General features: G+C 40.0%; 1 pseudogene; it reads right to left on the reverse strand.

Annotated features, from left to right (window-relative positions):
• Window positions 1-301: 301 nt before the first annotated feature.
• Window positions 302-17617, reverse strand: LOC116476192 (sacsin-like; annotated as a pseudogene).

The following is a 17617-nucleotide window of genomic DNA, read 5'->3' on the forward strand; positions in this document are numbered from 1 at the left end:
AATACTTTTTCTTTTCTGTTTGGTGATAGTCAACCATCAGTTATTTTTGCACTTGAACCAGATGTTAGTTTTCAGGAGAGTCAAAATTCGCTTCCTTTTAGTATTACATTCATACTGCCTTCTTCTACAAAAGAAATAGAAAAAACCTAGAAATAAAAGAAACTAGATAATGATTTTTCACAAGAACTCTTGAAAATATCATATTTTTGTGTACACAGTTTACTGTCTTATCTATATAACACTAAATATGTAATTTTATGATAGTGAAATGGGGAAATTGAATGGTCTTTACCTTTATTTTTCAAAACAGGTCAATTTTTTTACTAATTCCGGGGAGGTCATCAATGATTTTGGGATAACCTGCATCCATGGACTGCATATTTTCATCATACCTGGTAACAAAAAATAACTAAAAATATCACATTGTGGTTAATATAAAAACAATAAAAAACACTTAACTTTCATGTAGAACTTTCCATGTACTAATCACTGTCCTAAGTGCTTTTTATATGAAGATTCATTTAATTCTCACAACAAATCTGAGAGGTAGGTACTATCTGTGCCTCAATTTTGCAAAACCCCAATGGCTGCTTTTAAAAATTATGGATGGGTACATTGTTTGCATGAAACTATTAAGAAATTTCAACTGGAAGGGAGAGTGGGGCAAACTAGACAAACTCTAAGATATTTTCAACCATAAAAATCTGATTCAAATTTTCCCTTGGGCTCCATGTTCTGTCCTATCAAGGAGAAATGCTTCATTTTCTCCTTTTTGGATGCCTCTAGTTCCCTTTGTGTGTTCTGCTCTTTATCTGCTTTTCAAATGCAAGCCAACAAGTTCCTTGCCTTGCTAGGCAGCAGTGTGATAACAGGTAGGGGACTGAATGGCTCTGGGCCTGGCTGCATTCATTCCCAGAAAAAAGGAAAGTTTCAGTGAAATTTGAGAAAAATTTTAAAAGGCAACTCTCCTTCCACCAGAGTGATCTGATTTCCCAAGATTTCTGAGGGTAGGTCTTTACCTCCAATACTCATTGGCAACAAAGAACTGTGTCTTTCCAGTGTCCTCCTCATAAATGGCAGCATCAATTTTCTTCACCCTTTCAGGGAAGACAAAGGAGCTGTAGATGTACCTGGGGTAGCCACTCAGCAGTTGATCCTCCTGAACGACCCAGTACTTACTGCCTGTCAACAAAATATCGGCCACGAAAAGATTTGCCTGGAGTCTAGTAGATATTAGACAGAATTTCCTCCAGACATTTACTTCACAAGAAGTGGATGGAGAGTTTTTTCCAATGTAAGGTGCACTCGAGAAGACCTTTCTTCTTAGTATAATTGGGTCACTTCTCAAGCTGCACAGGTGTGTGTGTGTGTGTGGTGGGCACCCTGCAGGACTGCAGGGGTGGGAGGCAGATGGACACCTTCTACAGAAGACACATCTGAGCTTTTGACTAGGCTGACTCCAGATAAAGGATTCTGTATTTGTTCATTTGGTTATTCCAGAATGTCAGTTCATCTTACATCATGAAGCCAGAGTATCTCTGCACAAATAAAAGTTACTACCTCATAGAAAGGCAGTTTGAAACTTCATATATTTAAAAATCCTCCTTATTGGCAAGATATACACTTTATGCTAGTATGTTTCAAGATTCTTTGCTTATTTAAACTGGTTTTTAATTTTTTTTTTTAATTTTCTTGAGACAGAGTCTCACTCTATCCCCTAGGCTGGAGTGCAGTGGTGCGATCTTGGCGCACTGCAACCTCTGCCTCCTGGTTCAAGTGATTTTCGTGCCTCAGCCTCCCAAGTTGAGTAGCTGGGACCACAGGCACATGCCACCATGCCCAGCTAATTTTGTATTTTTAGTAGAGACAGGGTTTCACCATGTTGGCCAGGCTGGTCTTGAACTCCTGGCCTAAAAGTGCTCCACCCACCTCGGCCTCTCAAATAAACTCCTTTAAATTACTCATTTTGCATTGTGATAGGGTCAAGTGTCCTTACATTTTATGCATACAAAATCCAAAAACCTGAATATTTTCAAAGCACTGAATATTTGACAAACGTACATAATGATATGATATTAAACATCCTAGTAAAAATTTTAGAGTAATATATTTTTGTCAGTAAAATTACACAGCTTGAAGAAATAATATCTCTTACATTTTTATGAAATGAGACAAAATAGTTACCTTTATAAAGTGATTTATAGTATCAACAGTTTATATTTATTAAAGTATTTATACTAATAAAGGTAAAATTGGTTTATTTTACTGAAAGCATTCTTTTAGATAAAACAAAAAAAATTCTATAAGCTATGGGAAGGAACAATAAAAGAGGCAGTGAAGGAATTAGCTGACTCACTTCTGAAATCCTTGGTCCTTGTTTCATCATTATCAAAATGAACATCTCCTCCGATACCTGGTCCAGGTGGGAATGCATGAGCAAGACAACCATCATGTCCATAAAAGGGAGAATTGTCATGGAGATCTGCAAGAAAAAGAATTCAACAAAGACATATCCTTGTTTTATTCAGCCTTACCCAGGAGAGATAAAAGAGCTATAGCAAGGAGCCAAAAGACACTCTTCATCTGTGAGCCTTTCCTGCATCAGCAATTCTGATGAAGCAGATCCCAGGGTAGCAGGAGGGAATGTTCAGAATGGTTTTGGGAGGAAGAGCTTACCTCCTCACACAAAGGATAACATTATGTCCCCTTCACTCTCAAAGTCCGTGGTGAAGGTCAGGGCTGAGGCATTACTCTGGAGTTCAAAGGCTTTCCCAGTGGCACGGTCCACATCCTCTTGAGGCAGATTTGGCGTGTACTTTTGATCCTTAAAATGATAAAGGAGAGAACAGAGACACAGGGAACCTCATTTCTTCCCACTGTGGTGGGAAACAGCTCTCTCACTCTGGTGCACAGTCTGGTTACCTATAGGTCAGATGTGTTTGCTCCCAACAAGGGCTCTCTTAATTGAGGACGAGGGGGGCCACATCAGGCACCCCACATCTGGGCTGCTTCATCAAATTCGTATCTGGCTTCCCAGTTACCTTCAGCCCGAAGAAATTCTGCATTTGCTTCAGCTTCTCAAGCACTGGGCTACTGTCCCTCTGCCTTCCAAATTGATTGATTTCACTCTTCAAGTTGTAGCAGCAGTTTTCTAGGTATTTCTGATAAAGAAAAGAATACTAAAAGAGTAGAAGTAAAGTCTTTCTCAGTTTTCTGAAAAATTGCAGCATTTCACTATTGTAACAATATAGCCCTTTTCCTTACTAATTGAATGAGAAGAGGGAAAAAATCTGTCTGCTTCTGTAATGATCTCATAGTCCTTATTATGTTTAGCAGTGGTGCAGAAATGTTATTGTGGTAGAAGAACCCATGCCATTGTTAAGTCTAGCTTTACTCTTGGGGTCAGAATCACAATTAGTACAGCCAGTCTATGTGTTGCTCCTTTGGTTCCCTCTAGCTTTACCTTCTTTTTTTCTATTTTCTTTTCTTTTCTTTTTTCTTTTCTTTCTTTCTTTCTTTCTTTCTTTCTTTCTTTCTTTCTTTCTTTCTTTCTTTCCTTTTTTTTTTTTGATACAGTGTCTTGCTCAGTTGCCCAGGCTGGTGTGCAGGGGTGCAATCATAGCTCACTGCAACCTCAAACCCTGAACTCAAGCGATCCACCTCAGCCTTCCAAAGTGCTGCGATTACTGGCATAAGCCACTGCACCCAGCGATATATTTTTGTTTTTTTTTTAAATGAGGGGACCTGTTCCTGACAAACTACTTGTTTCCTAAATGAATCCCAAACTTGCTTGAATTCCTACCTCTTCACCTTTGAAAAATGGGAACACACTTGCATTACTGGCAGGTGTAATGCAGCATTTACCTGGACCATCTCTGCATCTTGTTCTTGTGTTTCTGGAGTCGCTGGGAAGCTCTGCAACCCCACACCCCAGAGCAGCACCAGCAGCAAAAAAAAAAAAAAAAAAAAAAAAAAAAAGTCTGGACACGCTGGCCTTTGTCTTCCTTCTCAGTGGAAGGCAAGTGATGGCTCCCTACCTGACTGCTGTTCCAGTGTCTCAGCCCACAGGCTCCCTCTTTATGTAGGGTCCTGCACTCCCAGAAAACAACAAAATGCTGTGTGATTCACCTAGGGCGACATCCTCTTCATTTGCAATGTGCAGTCTCAATATTCATCAGAAATTGTGACATATTGAAAGTCAACCAGTTGCCTTTGCAAACTCATGATTATCATCAATAAGGCCATCAACAATGAAACACACCCCATCCTACACAGTTAAGCAAAGCTGTAAAGCATGGCTAAGTCAGCCATAAAAATATCTGGGGGAAAAGCGCTCCTGTCCGAGGAAACGACCTGTGCAGAGTGTTGAGGAGTAAATGAGCACACATTCAAGAAATAGCACCAAGACCAGTGTGGCTGGAGCAGAGTGGGCAAAGGGAAGAGTAGTAGGGGACAAGGTGAGTGATTGCAAAGACAGAGGCAGATGAGAGGGAGAGCTTGTAGAGCATTGCAGGGATTCTAGTTTTTGCTAGGAGTGATATCGAGAGTTATTGACCTGATGTCCCCTGGTCTCTTGCTTCTTGTTAGGACTACTACCTTCCAGGACTGCCACGTAGACAGGGTCCTATGGCAACACAAGAGAGAGAAAAAGGGCACAAGTAAAATGTGCTTCCCAAAGCCCGTCGCCAGTCAAAGGAACCTGGGTCTCCTCCATATAGGATGTTATTTCCTGCCCCGCACTGGTTGGGTCTGCTAAAACACGCAATACACTACAATACTACAATATTTTCTTTGTTAAGATAATCTTGGCTTTTGCTAGTGTGCATCATAAAGCTAAATAAAATGAAACAAACTTGTTAGCTGAATCATTTTTCAGTGAAAATTAATGACTGTGAAAGTTCTACATGAGAAGCATATTTCTGAGAGGACATTGACAGCAATCAGTTGTTCTGTTATGAAGCTGGATCAGTACCTACTAATCTTTGTGACCACTGAACCCTTTGAAATGTGGCTAATACTGAGCTGTGCTGCAAGTGCAAAATATGCACCAAATTTTGAAGATTAAGCATTTTTTAAAAATGAAAAATATCTCATTTATGATTTTTAAATATTGGTAGCCCATGCTAAAATGATATTTTAAATCTATTGGGTTACATAAAATATTTTATTAAAATTTGTCTTGTTTTCTCTTTACTTTTAAAAACGTGGCAACTAGAAAATTTAAATTTCTACATGAGGCTCTTTCCTCCTCTCCTCTCCTCTCCTCTCCCCTCCCCTCCTCTCCCCTCCCCTCCCCTCCCCTCCCCTCCTCTCCTCTCCTCTCCTCTCCTTTCTGTCTCCCTCTGCCACCCAGCCTGGAATTAATGGCATGATCACAGCTCACCGTTGCCTTGAACTCCTGAGCTCAAGTGATCCTTCTGCCTCTGCCTCCCAAGTAGTTAGGATTATGGGTGCACACCACCATGCCCAGCTAACTTTTTTTTTGTAGAGATGGAGTCTCACTATGTTGCCCAGGCTAGTCTTGAACTCCTGGGCTCAAGTGATCCTCCAGCCTCAGCCTCCCAAAGGATTGGGATTACAGGCATGAGCCATTGCACTCAGTCTTTTTATTACATTTATATTGGACAGTGTTGACCTAATGATCTACATGATTAAAAGATGGGTCAGTTAGCCATAAATTTCATCAGTTATTGACTACTTAGAGCCTACTAATCGCAGAACACTATACTAGGCATTGCAAGTGATTAAAGCAACTATGTCCCACACAAGAACATGGCCTCTGCTGTCATCACAGCATCCTCTATGTGGGAAGATGAAACATACACATCCGGCAATTTAGCAGCAGATAACTCAAAGCAGAAGGTGTGGAGGTGAGTCTTTGTTCTGGTGCCTCCAAGAAAGAGATTTCCTTTTGATATTACTCTAAATTTTATTTTCCCTCTTTTTTTTTTTTTTTTTTTTTAAGTCAGAGTCTTGCTGTATTGTCAGGCTAGAGTGCAGTGGTGTGATCTTGGCTCATTGCAACCTCTACCTCCTGGATTCAAGCGATTCTCCTGCCTCAGCCTCCCGAGTAGCTGGGACTACAGGCGCACACCACCCCACCCAGCTAATTTTTGTATTTTTAGTAGAGATGGGGTTTCACCACTTTGGCCAGGATTTTCCCTCTTTTTGACTAGCTGCAATTGGTAACTGATACTAATATATCTGCAGGAAAAATGAATTATGTTGCCCTAAGTGACCCAATTGGTTTTTTCCATTATATTTTTTCTGTGTGTGTGTGAGTGCCATAATAAAGCTCTCTGCCATTCTTTCTGTTAAGGATGAGCTTCATTTTCCCAGAAGTCGTGGGAAAGGTCTTCCATGTAGATTCTAGGCATGGTATAGATCCTGCTTAGCCTTCTACCTTGTGGGATATTATTTGTTGTTTGCTTACTTGGTTGCCTCTCCTATATATATTTAGCTTATAACAAACCACTGCAGATTTAGTGTCTTAAAACAGTAACAATTAACTATCTGTCATGATTCTATGACTGGATCTCAACTGCACAGTTTGGTTGTTTGGAACTTTTTTTTTTTTGGCGGCAGTCAGATCGTGACTGGGGCTAGAACACCCAAGATGTTCTGGCTTCATCACAGGTCTGGTGCTTTGGTGGAGAAGATTGGAAGGCTGGGATCAGCAGGGACACCAGGGTCTCCCTCTCTCTCTCTCTCTGTTCATGAAGTCTCAGGGCTTCCTTCTCTTTAGCAGAGTAGCCAGATTTTTTTCTTTACTACATTTAGTAATACTTTCTCCATGAATGCTTGAACACATTTAATCCAGGGGGCTAGGCTGCATTTATTTATCCATTCATATGTGTCTTCCTCCATTCAACAAATATTTTCTTAATATTTCCAGTCACTTAGGCTGGAGAAAGGAAAAATAGGCCAGTAAATTATTCATGCATGATACCTTTAGTTTGTGCTGTAAGAGATTCATACAAAGTGCTGCAATTACACAGAAGACAGTGACCTTATGTACAATAGAGATGTGTGTATGAACTTCCAACACATGATGGTTAAGAACACATTCTCCTCTCTCAATTTAATGTTTAACCACAACTTCCCCATCTAAATGGAGTATCACGTGAATGCAAATAGAAAAGGGGAAGTCAATGAATTTCTCAGGAAAACCCAAGTTCTCTCTTTCCCACAGGACTTCTGTTGCTGCAGAGGCAAGGGAAATCAGGAAAGGAGGCATTTTCTAGGACAAATGGAATATAGGTCATCTTTTCCCAGCCAAAATGAGGGTGGAACTCCCCGCCCACCACAGGGCGCATGTACTAGCTGTGGAGAAGCCATCACCTCAGTGCTCCTGATGCTTCCTGCCAGGGATCCCCTAGTTCACTCAGTAGCCTCAGAAACAGGAAAGGGGAACTCCTGAAAAACTGAGGAAACCACCATTGTCATAACCGGGATTGAGCAAGAAATTACACATGATGTCATCTTCATGAAGACTCATACAATAAGAAATCTGGTGGTTATTCAGTATAGTGCTTGACAACAATTAATGTCATAATACTGAATGCTTTACTGAAGCAGCAGTCTGTGTGTGTGTCCAGCAAACAGATCAAATTTGCAAACAGATAAAAAAGCAAAGCATAATAGTTGTGCTTAAAGTAGAAGCATTGAACTCTAGAGACTCACCTTCATCCTGCTACCTCTCTCTATGTCCCCTCTAACATAACCCCCAAATACCGTGGAACAATGGAGCAAGTTTAAAAATCACCAATCTAATAGAAACCTCTTACTTGTCAAATGAGAAAACTTAGAGACATGGCCTTCCATCACTTGTTCCAGATCATGCATCTAGTGAAGAGCACTAGAATTAGAGCTGTTGCTTTCTATTTCCAAGTCTAAGCCTACTACACTAAGAATTTCATGTCAATGAATCTAACATGGATTAGATTTTGTTTTCTGTCAGACATCGTATTGTTTAACTTATTGGAATTCTGTGGTATTTTGTAGCTTTCTTAAAGGACTTCTTATATTTTGCCTTATGCTTGACTGTTTGTCTTCCTTTATGTATGAAATTTTTTTTTACAGGATAGAGATATACTGTTATAGACATGTGTTTTATAAATTGCACTAATACAACAGAAATCATTATTTCCCTGACATCAAAAATTTACACTGTGATCAGGTATTATATGGAATAAAAGGTAAACAGAGATACTCAGAGAAATGCAGCCCATGTCCTTGGTGTGTGAGAGGGGAGAATGTGTTCTTATCCATCATGTGTTGGAGGTCTATACACGCATCGCTATTGTACACAAGGTAATGTTTGGGTCACTGGTTGGAGAACAGAGACTTCTTGCTCTAAAAGAAAGAATGTAAAGAAAGGTATTAAAAATATAAGACAGCATGATACAAACTCCAAATGGCTGGCATTCTAAATTGCTACCCTGAAAATTCTGAAAACCTGTATAATCATGGGCTTATGGAATGTCGAATGGGAGACAGATTTTGGGTATGAGGTAGATAGAGATTTAGCAGGTAGAGATTGGAAATACAACCCTACTTCTAACTGGGTATGAAGACTCAAGTTAGTTCTGTTCTCTTGACTAGAAAATTATAATAATAGTAATAAAATTTCCCCCAATCCCAAAATGGTTTTCAGAAGAATTAAACAAAATTATATATATAACATATATCTACTTTGGTATTTGTTACAGAGTATTTCATGATTGCTATTTTTTTGTTAGAGTTAACAGATACCTTTAAAAATCTCTAATTATGGCCAGGCATGGTGGCTTACGCCTGTAATCCCAGCACTTTGGGAGGCTGAGGCAGGTGGATCACGAGGTCAGGAGATCAAGATCATCCTGGCTAATACGGTGAAACTCCGTCTCTACTAAAAAATAAAAAAATAAAATTAGCCAGGCATGGTGGTGTGCACCTGTAGTCCCAGCTACTCGGGAGGCTGAGGCAGGAGAATGGCGTGAACCCGGGAGGCAGAGCTGGCAGTGAGCCAAGATCGTGCCACTGCACTCCAGCCTGGGTGACAGAGCAAGACTTGGTCTCAAAAAAAAAAAAGTCTAATTATAATTGTTGTAAAGATACAGTTAGAAGGAATAAGATCTAGTTTTTGACAATACAGTAGGATGACTATGATTCACAATAATTTGTGGTATAGTTCAAAGTAGCTGGAAGAGAAGAATTAGAATGTTCACAACATAAAGAAGGGGTGAATGTTTGGAGTGATGAATTTCCCAGTTGCCCTGGTATAAACATTACACATTGTATCCATGTGCCAAAATATCACATATACCCCCAAAATATGGACCACTATTCTGTAACGGTAAAATAAACAAACAAATCACAAAACCTAATTAAACCCCCTTACATTGCAAATGAGGAAACTGAGATCTTGGAATTTTCAGTTGTTTTATTTCTTAGAAAGCAAAACAATATGACTATGATTCAAGGAACAGGGTTAGTTCATTTTAAGAGGATTTAAACTTACCACAGGAAATGACTCTTGAGGAAATTGTTGCTGTGCAGTTAAATAAAGCAAGGAAAAAACAAATAATATCTGCTGAATCTCCACAATAAACCAAGTTGAATCATCTGCTTTAGAGATTTGGGAGCATTGCTCAAGAAGCAGCTGTGTTACTAGGTATTGCATCATTGTATAATCATCATTGTTATCATCACCATTATCATATCTGTGAGCCAAATATGATTTTAAGAACAATTGTGGAGGTGGCAAATTTCCAAGCTAGATAACTTACGCTCTAAATTCACTTATCATGCTTTTGTCACCTTTTAGTTGTAGCTAATAATGATGCAGTGACGTTCCATTAAGTTGATTGGGAAGGTCTTACTAGTATGTATAATTATCAATCTGCTTCTAAATATAAGTAGGTCTATGATTCACTATGTCTTTTTTCTAGGGAAGAAATTAAAGGGTTGGATTTCCTACTGACTTTGCAGGGATTAAGAGGTTGTGTATATCTTCAACTACCGCCTTTGATTTAATCCTTAAGAAACAAAGCAGGCTGGGAGCAGTGGCTCTCGCCTGTAATCCCAACACTTTGGGTGGCGTAGGTGGGAGGATCGCTTGAGGCCAGGAGTTCGAGACCAGCCTGGCCAACATGGTGAAACCCCATCTCTACTAAAAAAAAAAAAAAAAAGAAAAAAATTAGCTGGGCATGGTGGTGGGCCAGCTACTTGGAAAGCTGAGGCATGAGAATTGCTTGAACCTGGGAGGCGAAGGTTGCAGTGAGCTGAGATCGTGCCACTGCATTCTAGCCTGGGTGACAGAACGAGACTCAGTCTCAAAAAAGAGAGAGAGAGAGAGAGAGAAAAAGAAACCAGGGCATTTCTTTAGTGCATGCTTGTTTAATTGATGAAGTAATTTTTCTTTCCTATTTTATTGCTGCTGAGATATACTACACATGTAGTGGTAACGTGTGTTACTTAGCTCAGTGAGTGGGCAATTTATTTCTTATTTATGTTTCCTACTTCAAAAACAGATTTGATGGATGCAATGGAATGATTATTAAATGAACAAATGTGCTAAATGAGTGACTAAATGAAAAACAATGACTTACAAACTTTGGGAAGAAATTTTACCCTACTGTTTCATTTGCTGAAATGTTTCATTAATTTTATACTTAATCACATGTTAGAAAGCTGATGCTTCATATATTTTCTCTAAAACATAAATTAATGTGACTCCCTTTCTTTTTTTTCTTTTTTTTATTATTATTATACTTTAAGTTTTAGGGTACCTGTGCACGATGTGCAGGTTTGTTACATATGTATCCATGTGCCATGTCGGTGTGCTGCACCCATTAACTCGTCATTTAGCATTAGGTATATCTCCTAATGCTGTCCCTCCCCCCTCTCCCCACCCCACAACAGTCACCGGAGTGTGATGTTCCCCTTCCTGTGTCCATGTGTTCTTACTGTTCAATTCCCACCTATGAGTGAGAACATGTGATGTTTGGTTTTTTGTCCTTGTGATAGTTTACTGAGAATGATGGTTTCCAGCTTCATCCATGTCCCTATAAAGGACATGAACTCATCATTTTTTATGGCTGCATAGTATTCCATGGTGTATATGTGCCACATTTTCTTAATCCAGTCTGTCGTTGTTGGACATTTGGGTTGGTTCCAAGTCTTTGCTATTGTGAATAGTGCCGCAATAAACATACGTGTGCATGTGTCTTTATAGCAGCATGATTTATAATCCTTTGGGTATATACCCAGTAATGGGATGCCTGGGCCAAATGGTATTTCTAGTTCTAGATCCCTGAGGAATCGCCACACTGACTTCCACAATGGTTGAACTAGTTGACAGTCCCACCAACAGTGTAAAAGTGTTCCTATTTCTCCACATCCTCTCCAGCACCTGTTGTTTCCTGACTTTCTAATGATGGCCATTCTAACTGGTGTGAGATGGTATCTCATTGTGGTTTTGATTTGCATTTCTCTGATGGCCAGTGATGATGAGCATTTTTTCATGTATTTTTTGGCTGCATAAATGTCTTCTTTTGAGAAGTGTCTGTTCATGTCCTTCACCCACTTTTTGATGGGGTTGTTTGTTTTTTTCTTGTAAATTTGTTTGAGTTCATTATAGATTCTGGATATTAGCCCTTTGGACTCCCTTTCTTGACTCTCTCAGATGTTCCCTTGAGATTCCTCAAACATTTCCTTTAATGTCTCCATGGCATTGTGCGTGCAGCTTGCTTCCCTTGGAATGCCCTTCCTCTCCAGATAACTCCAGATGCCTGTCAGTCTTCACATTCTAAAATTGACATTACTTTCTTCCTAGTTCAAGGGAGTTATGCATGCTTTCATTTAACAAACAGTGATTTACAGAGTAGCTACCATGTACCAATCTCTGAATTACAGTGGAATATAACTAAGGGAAGTTGCAGTCCAATGTAGGATGAACTTGAGGCGACAGTTAAATAAAGAGTGGTAAGTGCTGTGATTGGAGTGTATCTTGGGAATGTACAAGAGGTATGTGCAACACAGCTCAGGAGGGCCAGAGAGTGCATCTCAGCAAAGAAAACTTCTGCAGCCAGTCCTGAGAAACAAGGCTGTAGCCAGGCAAGCAGACGCAGATGGATGTGTGGGAAAGCTTTCGCTGTTGTGGAAGTTTTTTTGTTGTTTATTTGCTTGTTTGCTTGTTTTTTATTATTATCATTTCTTTGTTGTTGTTGTTTCTCCCCCCCTTTTAAACAGAAACCATTGAATTGGAAGGGGTGTTCATTTTAGAGTCAGAGGATTCTTATAAACTAACAAAAGCTTTGAAGCTGAAGTGGGAAGGGGAAGTTGATTATCCCTAATTCCTTCTTCAGCTTCCTCTAAAACCCTCTGTTTCACTGATTGTGTCCCAATTTCCACCTAATTAACTAGTGTTAGACATTGGGTGTGGTGAGAATTCAATGGTTGCAATTCAGACGGATGCATGATGACTCTCTGGCCACAGGTTTCTGCAGTCTGAATGCTACCTACACCCAGAAAAAGCTTCTGGTAACAGCTCACTGATTCTTCTTTTCCTTGTCTGTTTCATCAAGAATCCTCTAGACTGTAATTTTTCTCTTTTTCCTGTATGCTATGGGCAAGCGCTCCTTAAAGTGCAGTCTGTGAATCGGGGATGATTCATGAACTGTAATTGGTTTGTGATAAGCTCAGCAATCAAACATGCTTTTACAATAATTTGATAAAGTAATTTTATGTCTATTGGATCTAGTCTAATAATTTAAAAACTGAATATTTAAAAATGTCTTTGTCATCTCATTTTCATAGTAATTCCCTTTCACTGTATTTTACAAATTATCCATGATGAACTGGAAATGTAAGGAACTGGTCCTCCACTACGGATGGCTTGAGAACCACTGCTTTGGGCCAGAGAAGTAATCGACACTCTCCAGTACTCTTATCTCTCTCTGCCTGGACCACCTCCCTTCTTCTTACCTCTTAAGTTCTTGCCCTTTGACTCTCCATATAGATGTCTACTCCTCTTGGAAGCCTCCCTAATCTCTCAGCATTGGGGGCAGAGCCCCTCCTTGGTGATCCCACAGCTCTGTGTGCTTCCCCCATTATGGCCATCACGCTTGGTAGCGTATCACATAGACTGCTCACTTCTCCATCTCCCTCTGGAGAATATATGCTCTGTAAGAGTGTGGCCATGTTTGTGAAACTCTGTGCCCCATATGTTGCCCACTATACAGTAGACATTCAGTGGGTATCTGTTAAATGAGTAAATTAATCAATGAATGATGGAGTGGAGGAGGTAGAACTGCAATTCAACCTCCCAAAACCCACTTCATGCAAGCACTCCCTTCCCCACTTAGAGTGGTTAGGTGGACCAGCTTGAACTCTCTGTGCTCCTGGTCCTTGAGGCATGAAGGCCCACCTGCAAGGTTGTTTGCTACACCCCAGGACTTAGCATGAAACTGCTCTCCAGGTTACTCTACTCTCCCTGATCTCAAGATTTCCCCTTAGGTGGCTGGTCCCAGTGGAATTTCCTAATGCAGATTCACAGATTTTTGCTTCTCGGCCTTCTCATACCTGAATCATCTTCCTGCAATTCAAATACAGTTCATGTATTCCTCCCTACACTTGTCTTATCACCATCGTGTCACCCTTTCCCTCCTCTCTGTCTCTCTTTGTTTGTCTGCCTGTCTGTCTTTCTGTGTGTGTGTTTTGCTCTAACTCTACCACTTCTCTGTCTCTTAAAACATGCATATTTATCGTATGTCCTAATGTTAGTCAATAGCAAGAAAGGAACATTTATAACTCACACTCTAAACTTGTTATCATGCATTATTTTATTAATGACTGCAAATTCTGTGTTCTAGTGCTGCTTGGTGCCTGGAAAAAGAGGTGAGTAAAATACAGAAAGATAAGAGAAAGATACCCCAAATAAAGTGAGAGCATTAATGGCTATTTATTTCCACTTTAAAATTTTTCCTTAAAGCCCACCCTAGACACAGTTATCTGTCTCTCTGTGTCAGGGGTATCACTGCTGGTTACGAGCTCCAAAAGTGGGTGGCATATTTCTGCCTCCAGACTTTTTGTAGCAGAAATTGATTTTGGCCTGAATCATCTGGATAATTGCTATGTGGCTGTGGCTCCAAATAAGGCAATCACTCAACATATTAGATATCTATTGCTGAGTAGAAAACAACCACTAATTTTAAAACAACACACATTTATTATTTCACTTTCCGTGGGTCATGAGTCTGGGCAGCTTAAAACAACACACACGTATTATTTCAGTTTCTGTGGGTGATGAGTATGGGTATAGCTTAGCTGGGTCCTCTTCATAGGTTCTCGAGGTATTGGCTAGGTTGCATTATCATCTGGAGGATTGGTTGGGGAAAAAACGTGCTTCCAAGCTCATTCAGGTTATATTCACTTACTTTCTTTTCTGTCTGGTTACCACCATTCTGTGGCTACTTATTGGTAACTCCCAGCCTGTTCTCAGCAACCCTCTCAATCTCTGCAAAGCTGAAGTCACTTGTTCCCTTCCTGAAGGTGCAGGCATACTCCCAATTTTCTGAACAAAAACTGTTCAGAAGTAGGAAGCATTAAAACATTCACCTTATCTCTTTCTGGGAATCCTAGTGAATTTGCCATTAGTGCTGGTCTTGTCTTAATGTAGGGGTCTTTGAAATAATAAGAAATACATATGTTGGTTTCTGCTCTAGTTCCTGACACAGAGCTCCTAATCCGTTGGAATTTTCTGAATAATAGGGGTTCTAGGAGACACTTTTGTTCTAATGTTTGCTCTCTGCCCTGGTTTCTGAGACGGAGCTCCTAATAGCCTTATAGATAGGGGTGGTAGGCATATCTTTTGTTCCAATATTTGGTCTTTGACCCTGGTTCTTGACACAGAGCCCCTCGTCCTTTAGGATTTCCTGGGTGATGAGAACATCTTTTGTTCTAATGAGGGGACTCTTGGTGGGCTCTTGGAAGGAGGCTGGTCATCAGAAAGACCAAGCCATGATTAGAAGCTTGGAGCTTTCAGCCCAATAAATTTAAGTAAATGTTTCCCTGAGTTTTACAACCTGTTCTAGCAAATTATTGACCATGAGGAGTGGTTTGTAGAAAGCTCTCATTTATAGCTGGTCTGTGGGACGTTCAGGAGGCCCAGACATGTGATTAGCATTGGAAGTAAGCAGAGCGGTCTTATGGGATTGTGTCCTTAACCTGTGGGGTCTGCACTAACTTCAGGTATTTAGTGTGATAATTGAATTACATGACACCCAGTGTTGGGAAATTTAAAGAATTGGTTGGAGTGAAAAAAAACCCACATATCTGGTGTCAGAAGTGTTGTGGGTGCAGAGAAGAAAACAGTGAGTTTCCTATACAGATTCTAAGTCTGTTCTGGAGTGGAATTTCGGTGCTGCTGCTTACTAGTTGCTCATCATGAGAAAATTCATCCTTCTAAGCCTAAAAGTCTATAATCTAAAGACATTACTGTTTGCCATGGTTAACACGAGGACCGAAAGAATTGCACACATCTAGCACCTTTTACAGTGTCTATAAATTGAAGTTCCTTTTTTTCCTTACCATCCCCCAAATAAAGGCATTCACTGGAACCATTAATCAAATCTGTAAACACAAGAGAAAATATTTCCTGTAAGTACTTTCTTTGCCAACATTTTACCTAGATTGCCTCGGCATACTGTTTCTACTTTCTCATCTCACAGTTTTGGTGGAAAATATTGATGTCAATTCTTTCTTCACCCACTGATCAACATGATTAGGGTGAGATTAAGCACATCCCCCCACCTCCAGGAGTTTAAGCCAGTCACGGATGATCCGAACAATAGCAGTGTGGAATCAATGAATTGCTTTTCCAGTTCTTCCTCTACCTAGCCCTTAAGCAAGATAGTTTTTTAAGGGATTCACTCACATTTGTGAAGTAACATATGTAAAGGGTTATTAATTACAGTATTTCTTTGTGAAGTAACATGTAAAAGGTTAATTACATTATTTCTTTTAAAAAGCAAAATACCGAAAACAACCCAAATTTGCCCTAATAAGGGATTGTTAAATAAATGATGAATTCATATATTGGGTTACTATGTAGCTATTAATTAGAATAATGCAGCTCTTTGTCACTGATACAGAGCAGTCTCCCAGATATATTAAGTGAGCAAAAATGAATTGTGGAATAGGATATAAAGTATGTCACGCTTTGGGTTAGAAAGTAAAGGCTTAATAGACGTGCTCATTAATGCATAGAGTAGATTAAAGGATTCATAAGAAATTAGTAGCGTTGTTTACCTTTGGAAAAGACTCTGGTTGGCTGCGATGAGAAGAGAGGGAGAAAAACTTCTTGCCAATGAAAGTGGTATTTCCTTCCCTTTGGATTTTGGGTCATTTGTACATATTTCTCTGTCAAAAATCTACTGTAAAATAATGAAAATATAGGATTGTTACTTTTTTTTCTGTCTCCAGAAGTTCTATTGAATCTAAGATCAAAGTAGCATAAACTTTAGGGACAACAGTCATGAAAACAAATTCACTCCAGAAAGCTGCCAGGTCTTTCCACTTGCCCACATCTCTTCATTTTATGTTCCTGATGTTGTTATGAGGCCAGAGAACCCACTGATGTGAACTGGGAGGCCCGTTCTGCTTTCCCCACCCTGCAGTAAAGAAAACAAAATGCTATTCCTGAGACATCTGACATTGCTCCTTTTGCTTCACCGTCTCTGCTTGACAAAGACGTGGCTATTCCAATGACTGGGACAAATTTCAATTCATCCACTAAAGACTGAAGATTACTGCAAATCCCTTGGCCACCCACACCATTACACACCAATCAAGTGCCTTTTGTACATCCTCAGTACTCTTGTCTTCTAAAACTGACCCAATCATGGATAACTGCATAAATCCCTGCAATCTGGGACAACTCGCTGAAGAGAGGCTCTCATACCGGCATGGTATGTTATACAGTTGATGCCATTGCTTGGAGTCCTTTCACAATTGTTACTTAGAGCAGTTCCCAGGATCTTTATAGAATTCAGACGTTCACGTTTCAGTGCCGTCTAAAGAGAGTGCCCTTTAAGTCACTCTAAACAGCGGTTTCTCCCTTCCGTCCGCCTCTCGGACATTATAAGGAGACGTCCTGCACACTTTTTAGAAAGAGCAGCACTGTGTCTACATCTGCCCTAAAAGACGGACAGCTGGAGAATCTTCTGCTTACTGTAGAGGTTACTACTAAGCTGTCGAGGATGCAGGCGAAAAGGAAAAGGAAAAAATGTTTCTGGAAAATTGACATTTATAAATGTTTCCTTGGTGCTTCCAAAAATGCCGACAAACGGCAGAAATTGGTCAGAAAGTTCACGAATTTCAATGCTGTCATCTTTGACATTCCAACACTGGCCTCACTCATGTGGGCCAAAAAGTGTTTGATGAGGCTCAAACATCGCAATCCAGTCACCACTAAAGATACAAGGAACATCTCTACGGTAGCCAGACTTAAACTCAATTCCAAATCTTCCAACCTTCAAAGGCTCATACTTTGTCTTACTTCTTGCCATTTCTGAATGCCGTGCCAGTCCTCTGGGCTGAAAACCGTGTTGTACACGTGGAGATCTGCCCCCAT

This window comes from Hylobates moloch, unplaced genomic scaffold (genome assembly GCF_009828535.3).
Source record: "Hylobates moloch isolate HMO894 unplaced genomic scaffold, HMol_V3 SCAFFOLD_11, whole genome shotgun sequence".
NCBI classification, from domain to species: Eukaryota; Metazoa; Chordata; class Mammalia; order Primates; family Hylobatidae; genus Hylobates; species Hylobates moloch.